Source organism: Neocloeon triangulifer, unplaced genomic scaffold (genome assembly GCF_031216515.1).
Source record: "Neocloeon triangulifer isolate White Clay Creek 2 clone unplaced genomic scaffold, ASM3121651v1 ptg000017l, whole genome shotgun sequence".
NCBI lineage: Eukaryota > Metazoa > Arthropoda > Insecta > Ephemeroptera > Baetidae > Neocloeon > Neocloeon triangulifer.
This window is the reverse complement of record NW_026775559.1, coordinates 4,135,866-4,152,669: the sequence shown is the minus strand read 5'-3', so window position 1 is coordinate 4,152,669 and position 16,804 is coordinate 4,135,866. Positions and strand designations below refer to the sequence as shown.

The window sequence follows — 16,804 nt, the reverse complement described above, 5'->3', positions numbered from 1 at the left end:
GTTTTCAAATCAAGCGCGCCGCGCGCCCCTCGCTCTCGCCAGACTTGCCACGCGCGCTGATAATCGCTGATTGGCTATTGGCTATGGCTGGAGGGAGAGCCTCTAGTTCAACATTCAACAAACAAAAGAAAATTACTTTATCTGATACATGTCATAGAACAATAATTTTATTTTGTTCATGTTCTGCACATCCAGGCTGACTAGCACTTTGTCCTGGTTAAAGATCTAAGCAACGACCAGCGCACAATCTGGACCACCCTCTGCAGCCGCACCTGCAAGCGGCCATCCAGAGGGTCCACCTGCGCCTTAGCTGTTGAAAAATTTCAATTTCACTTCTACTTTAATTGAGAGTTGTAATATTTAATATTCTGTATAGACCTGTTGATGTGAAGAGTTCAAACGCACTGAGATCTCAGCAGTGACGGCGATGGAGCTGCCGTACCATGCCAAGTTCCTGCTGATGACCGCCTTCCTGCCCTTCCTGGCCTCGTGTTCAACTCGCCCAAGCACGACCGGCGCCTCTCTTTGCCAATCACCACGGCATGCAAAGGAAAAATTTCAACTTCAAGAGACTGGCCACCATTTTCCACTTGATTGCAGACCCCCCTCACCTCATCACAACCAACCTTTGTGCTCAGGTTAGTGGAAAAAATTTAAATATTTGAGAGTTGATTGATTGGCTTTTGCATTTGACCACTATTTTGACAATAGTATCCTGCTCTTGAATTTTGAACTTTTTAAATTGCAGTTTTGTCAAATTTGCAACTCATCACCAAAGTTGGCTTCTCGGAGCTCAACAATCCCAACAAGTGCAAGTGCGCTGTTGGATTTGACAAAAAGCTCCTGGAAGGTGAACTCGGATTTCTGAAGTTTTAAATTTTTGGGCCGAATTGCGAGTTTAAGAATGGATGCTCCTTACTCAGCATATATTATTTACCTAGAAGTTCAAAACAGTTCAATTCTAGAGTTAAAATTAAATTTTCGGAAAGTGGAAACCAAAATTTTCTAATGGTTCATAAAGAATATCTTGCAATGATTAATATAACGCTCCGAAGAATTTATTATGTATATTTCTAAATGAAAGTTAAATTCAAAAATATTTAAAACTATAATTATATAATTTTAATACTTATCTGATCAGAGAAATAATGGCTCGTACAATTAGAGAATCATCTACATTTTTCCTAATTTCAGTAATATTTTATCGAATCGAAATAATCATTCCGAGCCTTTGTTGCTTGTTCCACCGCAGAAGCAAATACAGCCACCGATCAGTTGAGCAGATTGCGGCGTAATGTGTACGGACGGTCGGAGCTGCTGGTTATATTGCGAATCGGGGGATTGAGGCGAGAGATTCGGAGGAAGCGCCTCAGATTGGTCAATAATGACCGGTATTACCTAGGCGCGCTCTCGCCGTTCTACCTGCCGTCCGGGGTCACGTCCCTTTATTGGTAGTCAATATTGGCTCGCCGCGCCTGCATGCACGCCTGCTGCAGAAGGTTTATTAAAGCCCGTTCACGCCGCGTGTGTGCAACACCTTTTTATTAACCCTTTATCGTCGGCGTAAAACGGCGCTGCACAACCTCCAGGGGCTGTGACGCTCGTCTGAATCCGCTAACTGATTGCTTCTGTGCGGCGATCACGCTGAAAGCGGCTCGCGAAATTAAACCGAACGGACGTGATTTGGTGTTTCTGTGTAGAATGTCCATGGGGAGAAGGTAGCCATCAAGTTTAGAACTAAATTAATTTAAAAATATGTAATTATATTTTAATATAAAACTTCTCAGTTGTTGTTTACCTTTTTGCTTGCAATGTCATTATCCGCGTGAAAAACAACCTAAAATCCTAATAAATATTAGGTGGAAGGATTTTAAAGGAAGGCTTTAAAAAGAAAATAATTTTCATAAATAAACTTTTATTTATTTTACGTCAATTTAAGTTGAGAAGATCAGGAACGTGGTTGGTTGCGTGTCTCTTTATTTAGGAAGGAAACGCCTGCCATTTAACTGGTTTCTTATTTGATTAGGTCGGAGCATCTGGGGCAAGATTTATGGTTATCACAGGTCGGTGCGCGCGGCGTCAACAATAACGAGGTCACATCTCATCCCCGGCGCCGTGCTGTTATTGTTTTTTATTGTCTCTCTCCGCCGTACTTAACACCGGAGCTGCGAAAATTGCAATCACTTCTGAGCAAACAGCGCACGGTATTAAAAATAAATTCTCGTCCCTCTCGGCTTCCTCTCTCGCTTTTTTATATTGTTTGCCTTCGCTCTGGAACGCCGCCGTCCTCTCTTACTTTTTCCCCTCGCTGCGAAAATGAAAGCACACCTCTTCTTTGATGGGCTTTTTCGCCCCGAGAGTAATTAATTTCACTTTTGTGTTTATGTCGCGCAAGAGAGTGATTTTTATTTCTATTTTCTTCCTTTTCTTTTTATTTCGCGTTCTTGATAGGAACAATTATCAGAAATTGTTTGATGAAAGAGAAAACTATTTGAATAATATATATTTTTTTTTATATGACAATTGACAAGAATGACTAACCCAATTTTTAATGTCAGCTTTAAAATATTACTTCATAGAAATATTTTTAAAAGAAACGACCGAATTAAATTATTACATAACTTTTCCGCTTCAATTAAAAAAAAAAAAAAAAAATTAATTTCATATTGTGGCTTTGAGCATAATATAATTATGTGTTCTAAATTGGTACTGTTTCAATTGCAGAAAGAAAGACAATAAAATTTAGATATTGTTGGTTTTCAGCTGTTCGCAATTATCTGATAGTTTATGCATTCAGATACAAAACCTTTTACATTGCCTCTTTTGCATTGAAATTGCTCTTGTTTGCTGAGCGAGTGTTTTGAAAATGCCAACCGACCAGTGTTATTTTGTTTTACGTTATCAATTATTATTTGACTCGCCCACTGTGTAGGCAGATTATGCAGGAGCTGTTGCAGAGGCTAATGGCAATTTTATTTTGCGAGCACGAAGGGTGATTTGCGCGGAATGCCAATTGCTGCATTAAAGTGAGTTACTCGGATTTTGTGCTTAATTAATTGAGTGAATTACATGAGTTCATTATGCTCAGAGTTTTAGCAACATCTATATAAAAACTCAAAAATTGTTTTATCCATAAAAAGGACCAATCCACCACAGTAAGCATAAGCAATATTATCTTCTTTCCATCATAAATATATTTTTTTTAAATCTCACTTATAATTCCATAACCAAATTCTATTTCGAATTATAACAATAAGCGATAATTTTGGAATGAGTTTCTTATAAGAAAAAGGTCAACAGGTCGATGAGTCGCGTGACAGGGGCTGAAATAATTGACAATTGCGCGAGAACAAACGGTGCTTTCGGAACGGGTGTGATCACCATAAATTCGGACCGAATGGCTCGTTTTCGCTCCGTCAAGACTTAATAAACAGACGGACGGTCGGAGATAAGTGCTCGGGCGAGCCAATATGAGCCGCAATAAAGCCGCACTTGGAATTCTTGCGGCTCTGCAGCTACTCTCTTCGCACCCGCACTCTCTTCTTTCCAGAGTAGCCCTTTCTCCAGCAAACAAACCAAGAGCTAGCAGGTAACTCTGAGTGCCTTAATCTAGTCTCTCACTGGCAATAGCATATTTTAGTGTTGGGCCTCAACAAATTAAACTGTTAGGTTCTGATATTTTTAATTGATTAATTCACTTATATTATAAAAGCAAATTTTTGATGACTGTAGAATTATAATTTGGCTATTCATCCATAAATTGTTTAGGATTTTATCTTTAATTCTATGAGAGATATTATTTAACATGGAAAACTTCTTACAGAATCGTACGCCATGAAATATTTTCAGAAGAAATTTATGGAGATTAATTATTTTTTTCCAAACCTTATATTGTTAATAAAATTATTATAACAATAGAGCATTATTCAGGTTCTGTAAAAAAAAATTAGGGCAGGGCAAACTCGAAAAATGCATTAAATGGGGGTGGTGGCAATTGGCAGGCGAGAGCGTTTCGCTGGAATTGAAACAAAAAGGACGAGAGAGCGGGTCAATCGGGCCTCGCCGGCAGGCTGTCAGGAAACAATGCAGGGCCCGTGTCATGTGTCACTTCACTTTCGTTCACCCACAAGACTGTCACCGCGAGAGTACACAAGAATTATCCACATCCATCATTTATCAGGATCAATACTGCGCGTTCACTGCGTTATACTAACTGCTGGGTGACGCATTGCCAACCTTGTTTCGAGCCAGTGATACTGGAAAAGCGGGCAAATGGAAGACCCTAATCCAATTATTAATTTAAGCTTCCTAGAACATTGTAACATTTTTACAAATTAAGTCTACTCTATGAATGATTAGTGGTTTGGGAAACATCCAAATTTGCTTATTCCTTGAGATTTAATAATTCTTGCAAAAATTTACCAAATTTAATCCTTTCGCTTTTGATTTTAGGTTGCAAATTTTTGGGATAAAATAATATTTTATGTAAGAATTCGTTACTTATTTTAATATAGATATCTTCTGTGTTTCAATTTAACGGGTGAATTTTTTTGACATTCAATTGAATAAAAATATGTTTCCAAAGACCAGATCAACTTGCACCCCAACGATGGAAACAAAAACGTAACTCCCTGCGGTGACTAAGACATCGAGAAGTGTTGGTGGTGGCCAGTTAGATGCGAAACGCAGCATTCTCTTTATTTTCACCCCTCTTCGCGCGCAGCATCCCCATCGCGAGCATCAGCAATATAGGGGATATTCCGGCATGTCGTAGCCGATTAGTGCGCTGTGCAAAACAAAAGGCAGCTATAGTGGTGGAGAGAGAGAGGGAAATGGCTGCAGACTGCTGTTATATTATGTATTTCATCGGGCAATATAAAATGTAGCTGCAGCCAGTGGCGCCGGACGGACTCACCCTCCGTCGCTCTCTCTCGTTGATTCTTAGTGTGTTAATAAGAAGATGAGCAGTCGCATTAAAATTCATCTGACGCGGCGCGGATGAAAAGCTCTTTAGCACTGCTGGGCGTAATGCCTAAAAGTTTTGACAAAGAACTATAGTTATATTGAATAAAGAATGAAAATAAATTGTTTAGACTTTCACAGACTGGGTAACGAAATTGAGATTTATAAAAACAAACTTTTGTTAAAATCATAAAATTTAAATTATTTAAATAATACATAACTGAATTCAATGAGGAAATAATGCTGAGATTATCAAACTTGTAAAATAAAATGGGTGAAACAAATTTTGGTGTCGTAAAAATCTCATTCCCAAATTTATTTTGAGATAAAACTAAATTTTTCTTAAATGATTACTTCCAATATGTAATTAAATTTTATTATATTAATAAAATTAAAGGTTGGGTTCCGAAAGTTCCACATTAAAAATTTTTGCTCTATTTGTAGCTAAAATCAACAAATCCGCATGGACCGTGAAAATTTGAGACCACTTCAAACAGTGTAAAACTTTCTAAAAATGAACTGGACACAGTCATAGAAATTCCGCATCAAAATGGGTTTAAAACGGCAATCATATGCAACAAAATATTTAATTTTTTATTACATCATTTAAAAAAATCACTATTTGATCAAAAGTCGGTAATTTTACATTTAAAATAAAATTATCTTTAAACTGGCTGCGTCGCCAGTTAGTTTCACAATAACGGTTGCAATTAATGCTATTGCAGTATTGAGAATAGATTGAAATAAATTATTTACTCCCTTATTACGTACCCATTTAAAAATTTTACATCTGGAAAAGAGAACAATTCCTGTCGATTTGAAATATGTTGCTGAAATAGTGCTCCTAAGCAATTGTCAAAGCTGATTTTTTGGTTTAATTTTGGCTTCTCTGGCTTGAAATAGCTCGATTATTTAAAATGTCAGTGAGAATGAGAATAAAAGGAAAAAATAGTTGATCGACAAATGTAAATTTAAAAAATCTTCATGTATATGGAGTATTGGTCAAGTATGATTGCAACAAATATTTGATTGCACAATCCTTTCAGCGGAACTGCGCTTGGAAACATTTGTTTGTGTCGCCGTGCAAACCCAGAGGACGCATCTCTTTTTCCCCTTTGTGGAAAAGCTGTTTGCACGACTGGCTCTCGGCATGTCTCGCAATAAGTCAATGCTTTGAAAGGGCGCTGAAAAAGCGTCTCTCGCCGGCACACACGTACGCGTTTAATGTAATGAGCGCATTATTCATTGATACAAATCCCGTCTGGCCTGCGTCCAAGGGACGTCGCTAATACTCGCCTGTCACATCTCGGCCGCCGCTGCGGCTTCTGCGGCTCTTTTTTGGGGCCGCCCGGCCGCACATCTGCATTGCAATTTGGCGAGGGCACACGCCGCTTTAAAATCCATCCGACCCAGAACAGCTGGCACGCAAATTCTCACTCACTTTTTGCCCCTTCACGAGGCGACAACCCTTTAATTGCTTGTTTTCACCGCTCCTTTGACACGCATGAATGTGTCTCACTTAAGCTGGAGATTTTGCACGGCAAATAGTTCATTCCTGCACAGGTTTCTTGTTCACTTTTAACTTAAAAATATTCCTCGCTAGTTTCTAAAATAAACTAACAATAAGCTGAATTTTTAAAATTATCACCCAAAACTCTGTAAAATAAATTTACTGTTGCAAGAGAATAACGTTAAACATGGTTAAACAGATTACTCTTTTTACGCTTTTTCCACTCATCAAAGTATATTTTATTCAAACGGACATAATTGAAACCACTGTGATGAGCTTAAAGGGAGCCGAGAGTACATATACAGTACATGCATAGAAAAAGTTGCAAGTTGAAAGCATTTCAAACTTTAATTTTCTTTATTATTTATTTCTTTCATTGGATAATTAAATTAAAACGTTACTATTTATTAATGAAATACGTCATAAAATATTTTGTATCAAATTGTTCCCACACCAAAAGGAAAATTAATTGGCATTGTCAAGTCTGTGGCTGCGAGACAAACACGCCGCAAAAATACGTGCGGCGCCGGCGACGCAACAAAGGCGCCTGCTGAGAAATAATTTGAGAGAAATTTCGCTGGAGATAGAGGGTCGAAGAATGGACCCATTCCACAAAGATGGGAAGTCTGCGAGCCGCATACCTGCGCCCCGGCTCAATTGTGTGTTTGTTTGCCTAATGGGTCACTGGCTGCATGGCTCATCTCAACTATTTCCAACAATAAATCCGAGGCCAACTCTCGACGCCCGCCTCGCACAAATACACATACACGGCTAAATGAATTAGGCAGCCTGGATGGCATTCCATCCCGTGTGGAATTCAATTATTATATGGCTGCAAGTGTCAGAGAGCTCAGATTTCCGACGGCCATTTATTTCAGGGATATTTCTCAGCTCTTCGAATGAAAGGGCCCCAGACACAATAAACTTGCGAGCGAGCCGCTTAATAATGCTGCCAAGTAAAGTAATTACCATGGGGATAAGTGAAATTAATAATGTGCTCATGCAACGAAAATCTGAATAGTAATTGGAGAAAATTGTTTCAACTGCCAAAATATTTCTAGAATAAAAACTTATATATCTCTAATTTTCAACTTATTTTAATTCTCAGCAAAAGCTAGCAAAGAAAATTAAATAAAATAACTTCCAATGTGCTTCATTTTGATTTCGGAACTCCAGAACTGGGCAAATGAACTGCAAAAGCGAGATTGGTAAAAAAGTTAAAGTTTTTCACGAGGTCCTTAACAAATATAAAAAAAATCATGCATTTTAGGATTTATTGAGTTTATGATGTTCCATACTTTTTTTCGTCTCGGCCTTAAAAAATATAGTATGAGTACGAGTAGAAAGACACATTGCCTTATCTCGGTTGTAAATCTGTGTCTGACGATGGACGAAACGCTTCTTATCGTAAGTGGTCTAAGAAAACGCTGAAAAGCTTTTGCACGCATTCAACGGAATTGAATAATCTCCGAATCCATGATTCCCAATCATAAATAAAGGCGGAGTGGCCCGTTTTCTCTTTGTTAGAGTGCGCCATGCGATATTTTAAAATAAGGAGTCTCTTTCGCAGCAGAGAGTATACGCAAAAATAAACAAGTTTTCCTTTTTTGGCACCAACGGGGTGGGATCGCGCTATAGCTGCTGCTGGTGTTTCCTGCCGCCTGCTGAACGCCGGCGACTTATTCTCAGCGTGTGTAAAAAAAGACCAACGGCTTCATCAATTTTTATTCACCCAGTTGACTCGCTCTCTCGTTATTTTCCGTCTATCCCTCGGCATTTGTAATTTGATGAGTCGCTATACAGCTCGCGAGAGAGTCTCGTGAAAAAGTTCTGCGGCAAAATGCTTAAAGCAGAATTTCCCTAGTTGGATGAAATGATTCTGGCAGTGATGAAAACAAGATCAAATATAAAGAAAAAAAATTATCACAGTTGCTACATAATTTATTTTCCTTTTTACTATATAAGAAAATTTTTACATCTTATGAAAAAGGACATACTAAACATTAATAATTTAATTTCTTCCATCAAAATTTTGATTTAATCCGATTTAATCTTTCAAATGTTTTCTTCAATGTGTATTCTACGACACTTTATAAAAAAGATTAAGAAAATTGAAAGATTTACTGTTTACAATTTAATTAGTTAAAATCTATATAAAATTAAGAAACTTTTAATGCAAGTCCCAATATGTTAGTCTTTTAATGAAGCCTTTGCGCAGTTTGTCATTCGCAATGCGTTTGTCAGTCTAGATCGCATACAATCCAGCTAGGCGGGTGAAATGCATTTCCACTGCAGACGTACGGTTTGCCTGTGAGTTGCACAGAGCGCATTTGAATTTGCGAGCCGCAACGACAGTAGACAAATGCAGGCTGTAATAGTGTAGTTAGGGTCGGAGAGAGGAGAATCCGCAGAGAACACGTACGTATCAATTTGATTAATCACGTGTTAGAGTGCAAACTATTTATTTCCCGCGGCTCGCGCGCGCAAAGCAGAGAAACTTTGACGGGGAAGTGCAACAAATTCTCACACTGATGTTATAAAACTTTGCAAATTTTTGCAAAAATAAAGTAAGTTCGGAAATTTTGAATTTAAATAAATCAGGTGAATTTTTAGAATAAAAAAATTACTTAACTAATTGAGAGAGAAAAATGGAAACTCTTCAAATGTAAATTTAAACTCAACATTGCTGCACTGTCTTATATCAGAGTCAGAGGTATATGCAAATAAACATTTTTTTTTTATATATAAATATCAGATAAATTATAAGAATAGAACCGCTTATTTTATTTTCTGACAATGAGTGCAGCTGACGAATTCAATATTTAGTAATAAAATAACCTCATTGCATCAGTTTCATTGGGGTGATTTGTTTAACAGTTTATTAATTAAAATAATTGCATTTGAGGATTTAATTTAAATTCATGTATTTATACATGAACTGTATTTATCAAAAATAAACAAATAATTTTTTCCTCCGAAAAATGATGTAACGTTGTAATTCGCAAATTGAAACTAATTAAATCCATTAGCAGCACTGTTAATCTATTTTGAGTTGTTTCATGCACGGCCCAAAGTTAGCACCTATGAATGTGCAGCCGCAAATTACACCCGCCCACCGTGGGAGACAATCCAGATGCTGGCGCGTCGTCTGTGTTGTGTGTAATGAATATTTTATCAACGCTTGCTAGCTCGCCAAGAGACGAACCCGCGCCTGCCTACGTGCATAGAGAACGTTCAGCTGCCAGCAGTTAGTGTATCAGTTTTGCAGAGCCGCAGGCTCTTAAGCGCTCACTAATTACCAAACGAGCGCTGAGTTATTGGCCGCGCAAGAGTGACAAAGGGCCGTGGCGGCGGTGCGGCAAAAAGCACTGCACATGCACAGCAACGCCGAGCTGGACGAGTTCCATTCGACGGGATTATCGGGTCTTTTCCTGCCCCTTTTTTAATCAACATGTCGCTATTCATCAGTTTTACGCAGTGGAGATTGCTTTTTGAGAAACTGCAATTTCGCTCTCTTTATTATCCCTGGAAAACGGTATTCATTAAAATAAAAAGCATTCACTCAATGAGAATAACATCTATTGAATTGAGCTTTTTTTAAATTAAATTTTATTTGTTATTGAATACTTAAATTATATGCAGTAGTTCTTGAATTGCGTTAGTGAGAGAGAATAATATTTAAGTAATTTAAAAATTTAGTTCCAAATAAGAGAAAATGGTCCCCCCCTTCCGGACATACAAGCAGGTTGCATAATTCATAAATTTCATGAGTCAACAGAATAGTGGAATTAATTAACCTTTTTTTACAAATGAATTCTTGCTTTATTTTATCTCATCAATAGAGTTCAAAAGTTAAACTGCTGATTCTAGAAGCTCTTCTTTTTGACTTGAAGAAGTTTGGGGTTCAAGGGGATCATCTTTGAAAAACTTTTTCTGCCCATTTTTTTTATTTTGTTGATCAACCAAGCTTTGGAGTTTCTAAGATTCCGCGTGAATGCAAATTACGTGTGTTCTGCAAAGTGTCTTACAATCAGGGCCGCTCAAATCGCCGAGGATCAACCTATAAGTTGACGTGCACCTTTTGGAAAGCCCACCCGCCCGCTTAGATTGAGTCGAATGTGATTAGCGACGAGTGATGTCAGGCTCAAAGAAGCACGTCCTGCTCACTCGCCAGAGACCCTTTATCCCGGCAAGTTTTAAAAGGCGTGTAACTTTGCTGTGATCTGGGCGCGGGCTGGCGGCACACGCCGGCAGACAATGCTGTTAAAACTTTGATGACCGACCGGCCACACTGGCTGGTCGTTCTCGCGCTATCTTTGATCTCCTTTCTGCTAATTGACCGAGGCTGGATGCGTTTTAATTATAACGGCTCTCTCGGCCGCCATTTGCCAGTCAAAACACTCACCCGACCAACCGACCGGCCAAGGCAAACAAACCTGTCCAGATTCACAATCGTTCCATTACGACATTGCCCTGCCCGGTATGTATTTCACTTTATTGTGATAGAGAACGGCCCTCTCTCGTCCTGCCCTGACCTGTACTAGGGCTCGCTGGGATGGAGCAATAATGAGAGAGAGGCTGGTCATATTCTCTCTTAAAGCTAATTGAAAAACACTCACTGCCCCATTTAATTGGCCCAGCTTATGTAATGCAATGTTATAATTTCAAAATGGTCAAAAGGTCTTTGTACCTTTCGGAGAATAAGTCAAGCATGCCTGCCTCTCTGAAATACAACATTTAAGAGGACAAATATTGAACTGATGTTTACTTTGTGCTATTTCTATATAATAGAGTAACGCGTAATTCTCGGAAGACTATTTTCAATAATAAATAATGTAATATAAGAGTGAATTTTCCAACAAAATTTTCTTTTTTTAATGATTTTTAACGTATTAATGCAAATTGATCCCAGCTTTTATCTTGTATTTTTATAAAAGATTACTTAGAATTTAATTTTCATCAGAAACGTGAACCTCTAGAAAATTTAAAAAAGAAAAAGAAAAACTGGAATTTGAGAAAACAAAGTACGAAAATTTTTAAAGTTAATTCCCATTTTAACAAAGACATCGCCAGAGTTTTCTCTATAATTTTGTGTTACTTGCTTTTTAATTTTTTTTTTTTAAATGTTCCGTTAATGAGATAAACTTTTTTTAATAATATGATTATAATATCTTGATTCTATGAATTCATTTATCAATCTTAGTAGTAAGCAAATAATTGCTATGGGATTGGATAAAAAAAAACAGTATTAACTTTAAATTTAAGCCTGTTCGCGTATAGAGTATAATCATTATTCTTAGATGTATACTCAATAATGTATTTTTCCTTGTTGCATCAGAAAAACAATTAATTAAAATTTAATTTTAATCCTTTTTTTTAATAATTTGTATTTTTTTTTTATTTTAGTTCATTTAAAATTTGCTTATTTTCATAGTTTCCCTGTGCGAGGGATTTTCATTTCCACGAAGGGAAATGTCAGGCTAGCAGTTGGGCGACGTCGCCTCTTCTCAGTGAGCGGCGGAGTATAAAATAAAATAGCAACGCCCTGCTGCTTTTCTCTCTGCCTGGTAGCCATGTGTGTGTGTGCGCGCGGATGGAAAAACATCAGTGTGAATAATAAATCAGGATGTACTTACAGGTGGTTCAATCTGTTTTGTTGATATTAAAAGTGTATGACAGAGGCTGGCTCAATTAAGCTGTCAGCACGTTCATCGGCCCTGCTGCCTCCACGCCAGCCAATCGATGCGTTGCCATCGCCACCGCTACAATTTATCGCACTTTGGATAATAAATGGCCATCAATCAATTAGTCGCTCTTGTTCCTCCACGCGTGTCCGCGACCGAAAACAATCTGCAGCAGGTCTTGCCAAATGAGCGAGTATATCGAGTCGCCCAATCGCATCCATCATAGGCCAATTTTAAAAATGAGCTCCATAATTGCGTCTCGCAGAAAACGGGGCACCGTGTTTGTGATTTATGAAAGTGCTCTCTTTACTTAATGAACTGCCCTCTGCAATCTGAAATGCGAGACCGACGTTAATCTGACGCAGTGTACACCGCACAGATTAAAGTGAAGTAATCTGGCAAATTGACTCATGGCCTTCTGCGCTTGACACGCTCATTTTTATTTAAAAAGTTATCCATCGAGGAAATGTAATAATTTGGAATTGGTAGAGTCTGCAGTTTATTATTGATTTGTTTAAATGAAAAGTTTGAAATTTTGTTTAAAAAGTATGTCGTTGAAAAATAACATGAGTGACCCATTTTTTTTAAATGGATCCTTAATTCAAAATTATTTTTTACAATTTTTAAAAATGTTTGTATAATCTTGGATATCTGTCAAATAATAAATATAAATAAAAAAATACTTGACTTGTCACAAACTTATAATAATTCGTTGTATTGTTATTACAATACAATGTTTACATGCAATTGTTGAAAACAATAATTCATTCGAAAAAAATGAATTGTTGGAAAAAACTGTACCATCGCATAGCAAATTTATATAATAGGGTTTATAAGTTAAGAAAAAATGAATCAATAATTGTGCTAACAAAATTGATCGAGCGCAGGGTATAAAAATTCAGAACTTGATAAAAGAAAATATGGTCAGTCAAAAAGCCACATTATGCAAAGTGCAATTCTTCGTCATGTCCGGCAAATTGCCCTCTTCTCAGAAGCAATAATTCCAAATTTGACGGCAATCAAATTTGAATCTGTCCGCCGTCCATTGTCTGGTCGAATATAAAAGACGGGAGAAAAGGTTCGGATTTCGGCGCGCATTAGGCGGCCGTACGTTCCGCCGTAGGTGCGATATTGCTAATAAAGAGAAGCTGCCGCTGTCAGCCGGGTGTGCGAGCGAGGGAGGTGAGAATATTTGAAACAGGGTGTGCGGCGCGAATGCAGGCAATATCAATGGAATAGGGAAGGAGCAGTCAGTCCATCTTGCAGCAGGTGGCTGGTGTCAGAGGCATCTGCCTCGCTCTCCGGCTCGCAGATATTTCCATTCGCAATATATCCGCCCGAGAGCAGATTTACGCCCCTTACGTGCTGAATAACTAAATGATTGCCGGCAAACTTCTTCCCTCCTTATTGAAAGTACTGCTGCAAGACTACTACTACATCGTACGTATTTTTTTTCGTCCGTCCGAAAGTCGAAAAAAAGTGAGCGCACTTTTTCATCCGGCCGCTCCGACGGACCCTCTGCTTTTGTGACTTTTTAATCGCCCCGGGCGCGCATTACAGCTCGCGTAGAGCCCGAGTTTGGTGCGATTTTGATGCTGATACGATGGAGATTTGCGCGCTTTCCAACATGTTCAAAATTTCATGTTGCACGTGCAAAATTCAGCTGCCTGCCGGTGAAACACTCTCAGCAGTTTTGTCTCTCTCACATATTATATATGGGCTTGGTTATATGAAATAGTTTGTTTTCAACTTTGTGAACTTTGTTCAACAGTTTAATACTTAATCGCTTTTAACTAACTTTAAAAAATAAATCGATTTGTAAAGACTGCGTGATATTATTTACAAAAAAATTTTATTTTTTAATTTTTAAGTTTCTATAAAAAAGTGTGTTTCTATTTTTTAACATTTAATTGGACGTTAAAATCAGGATAATCCAGGCTTATCAAGAATAAAAGCTGTAAACACAAAAAAAAAGTTTGTCAAACATTTGAGGATTTGAGGTGCTTTTCATTTATATATGTTTGAAGGTGACTTTTGTTTTTACTAAAAAGGCGATTTAGATTGTTTTAATTTTATAGTTTTGATTTCAAATCTTTTAAATAGCATCAATGATAAATAAACACTTTAAAAATTGCAAGTTTCGGTGCATATTTTATATTTATTAATAACTTATGTAAAAATATTAATTTTTATAAAGAGGCATGTTCTGTTGAAAAGTAATCTCTAAAAAATCAGTTGGGTTAAAAATTAAAATAAAATAATAAAAAGGAAACACCTAATTGTAATTTTATTCCATTCTTCTATATGTCTTAACTTCGTAAGTAGAAAATCTTGTTTCATCATGAGCAGGCACACTGCAATTTTTCTCTCACTCAATAGGATGCAGGGGTCACAAGAAATATATACATATAAAATTGTTATGCTAAAAATTCATAAAAACATTAAAGATTTTTTTTTAATATCCAAGCTGAGGAGTCGTCCCTTCATCCCTGTCTTTTTCTTTATAAGAAAAGACTTTGAAAAAATATAATGAGACCAAAAATGAGCTGGCATGTTTCAAAATTAGCTCTTTGAAATTTCTTCTCCCTTTTTGTCCGCTGACTTGCAGAGGAAGAAAATTGTACCGACGCGACCTCTAATCCCCCATCCGGCCGAACAAAGGCAAAAAATAAATGGGCTGGGCCGTCTGGACTTTCAGCCTCCCAGCTACGGTGACTGAATGCAAAGTGCAGCAATTGCATATCGGCTTGCCGGACAGTCGCCAATTCGAGCAGCGCAATTAATACTCGGGGCAAATTAGCACTGCTGTGTTTTTTTGTGCGGCTTCCCTTTGTTCTTTTGTTGTGTGCGCCTACTGCCGAACACACACACACACACACACACACAGCAGAATTGGAAAAAGCAGCGGAGGCGGCGGCGGCGGCAGAGAAAGAAAGAAAGCGCTCATTGTGGAAAAGTTTGCGACACAAAAGCAGCCGAGAGAAAGAAACAGACCGCATAATAAATTAATAATGGAATGGAAAAGAAAGAAATGCGCGCGTTGTGAAATTGTGTGTTGTACCGACGACGAGACGAAGAATAAAAAAAGAGTAGAAGTTCTGGAGCTGGGAATCAATTAGACTGCTGGCTGCTGCTTCACCATTAAAACTCTAAATAATCATCAGCAAATCCGCAGAATCCAATTTGCGCAGCCCGTTTGAGAAGTGGAGGTGTAATGAATTATGTTCCAGGAACTCTTTTTTTACGCAAACAAAAGAAATTGTTAAAACTTCAGCATCATTATAAGTCCGTTTATGTGGTTTTGGAGTTTCAATGGTAAAAGTTTAATGAAAACAGAATCCAATCCTAAAGTGATTTTTTTCTCAACAATCAGAAAAAACTTCATCACTGAGGAAAGTTACTATTTACTCATTTAAATGATTAAATTTTGAGTAGTAATATTTTAATGAATGAAAATTGAAAAGTGAACAATTATTTCAATTTTACAGAGAGCAGGAAAAATATTATTATTTTACATTAATATCAAATATTTAATATTTTTTATTGAAAGTTGTAAATTTCATTTTTGATTATATTTGATTGTAAGCATGCTGCAAAAAATATATAATAATTCTTATTCTCATTTATGCATTATTATTATAATTTATTTAATTACCAAATTTTTATTTAAAACATTAAATTTTAAACTATTTACAATTGAAACTGATTTATTTTTGAATTTTTTTTTTTTATCAGCTGTAGTCCACTTAACAATTTATACATCTTTCCTTCACAGAAATTGGAATTTTGTTTTGTGTCTACGGCCTACGCTCTAATCAAATTAAAAAATATCACTAGAAAAAAAGAAACAAGTTGATGAATTAAAAAAATCCATTATAGGAAATATAAATTTGTATCCATTTGTTTGAAAGAATACGAAAAGAAAACAATCTGGCCAAAATCCACAAGGGTGATTTAGCGGGCATGAATAATTCAATGCTCCGTGACGCGTTAAAAGAGCCACGCACCAGATTTATGCACACGAAAAGTCGCGAGCGAGATTAATGTTAGCGACAGCGATGAATTTTAACATGCGGACCGCAGAGATGAATCAAACAAAAGATCTGGCCAGTGGCTCATCAGCCAGCGTAAAAAACGACGAGTTTGCCGGACTGCGCCAAAGACTGAGCCAAGGAGGATCTGTCGCCGCGACGGCCTCGGGGGCTGCGCCACTCCTGTGCCGCTAATGCAATTTCTGCCGCCTCTAATTGCCAATTTATGGTGTCGCTTGATCTCAATTAAGCGAATCGCCTCGTGCATAATTGACGACGATTGGGCGCGCCCAGAACTGAGACCAAAGCCGAAAAGAGGGAAAACCTTTTTAACGGCCAGAGGGATCGAGGAGGAGAAGAAGAAATAAATGATGGGGGTCCTTCTTGTAATCCGGCCATACTTTTATGCTACGTGAAGGTTTTATTAGAAAAAGGGCCGAGCGACTAAAATATAAATATTACCAGCAGGGAAATACTGCATCTGCTCCTTGGTCATATTTTCACCGCCGGGGCACTTTTATATTTAAGAATTTCCACACGCCGCTGCAGCCGCCGGACAAATTGCTACGACGTTCGCCAAGAAAGACTTCTTTCTGCGCGTGCAGATTTATGATTCT

The 16,804-nt window shown here is 37.6% G+C and overlaps 1 protein-coding gene across 4 annotated transcripts in view; it reads left to right on the top strand.

The window, feature by feature from the left end:
- The first annotated feature begins 101 nt into the window (after positions 1 to 101).
- Positions 102 to 16,804, top strand: part of LOC132203159 (lachesin-like) — a 96,034-nt gene continuing 79,331 nt past the window's right edge. Inside the window, exons 1-2 of one of the 4 annotated variants that reach the window (XM_059630697.1) lie at positions 102 to 216; positions 377 to 638. The gene's annotated coding sequence lies outside the window, so the exon portion shown is untranslated. Of the gene's footprint in view, positions 639 to 16,804 lie in introns of all 4 variants that reach the window. The other 3 variants (XM_059630699.1, XM_059630698.1, XM_059630700.1) reach the window with 3 other exon arrangements.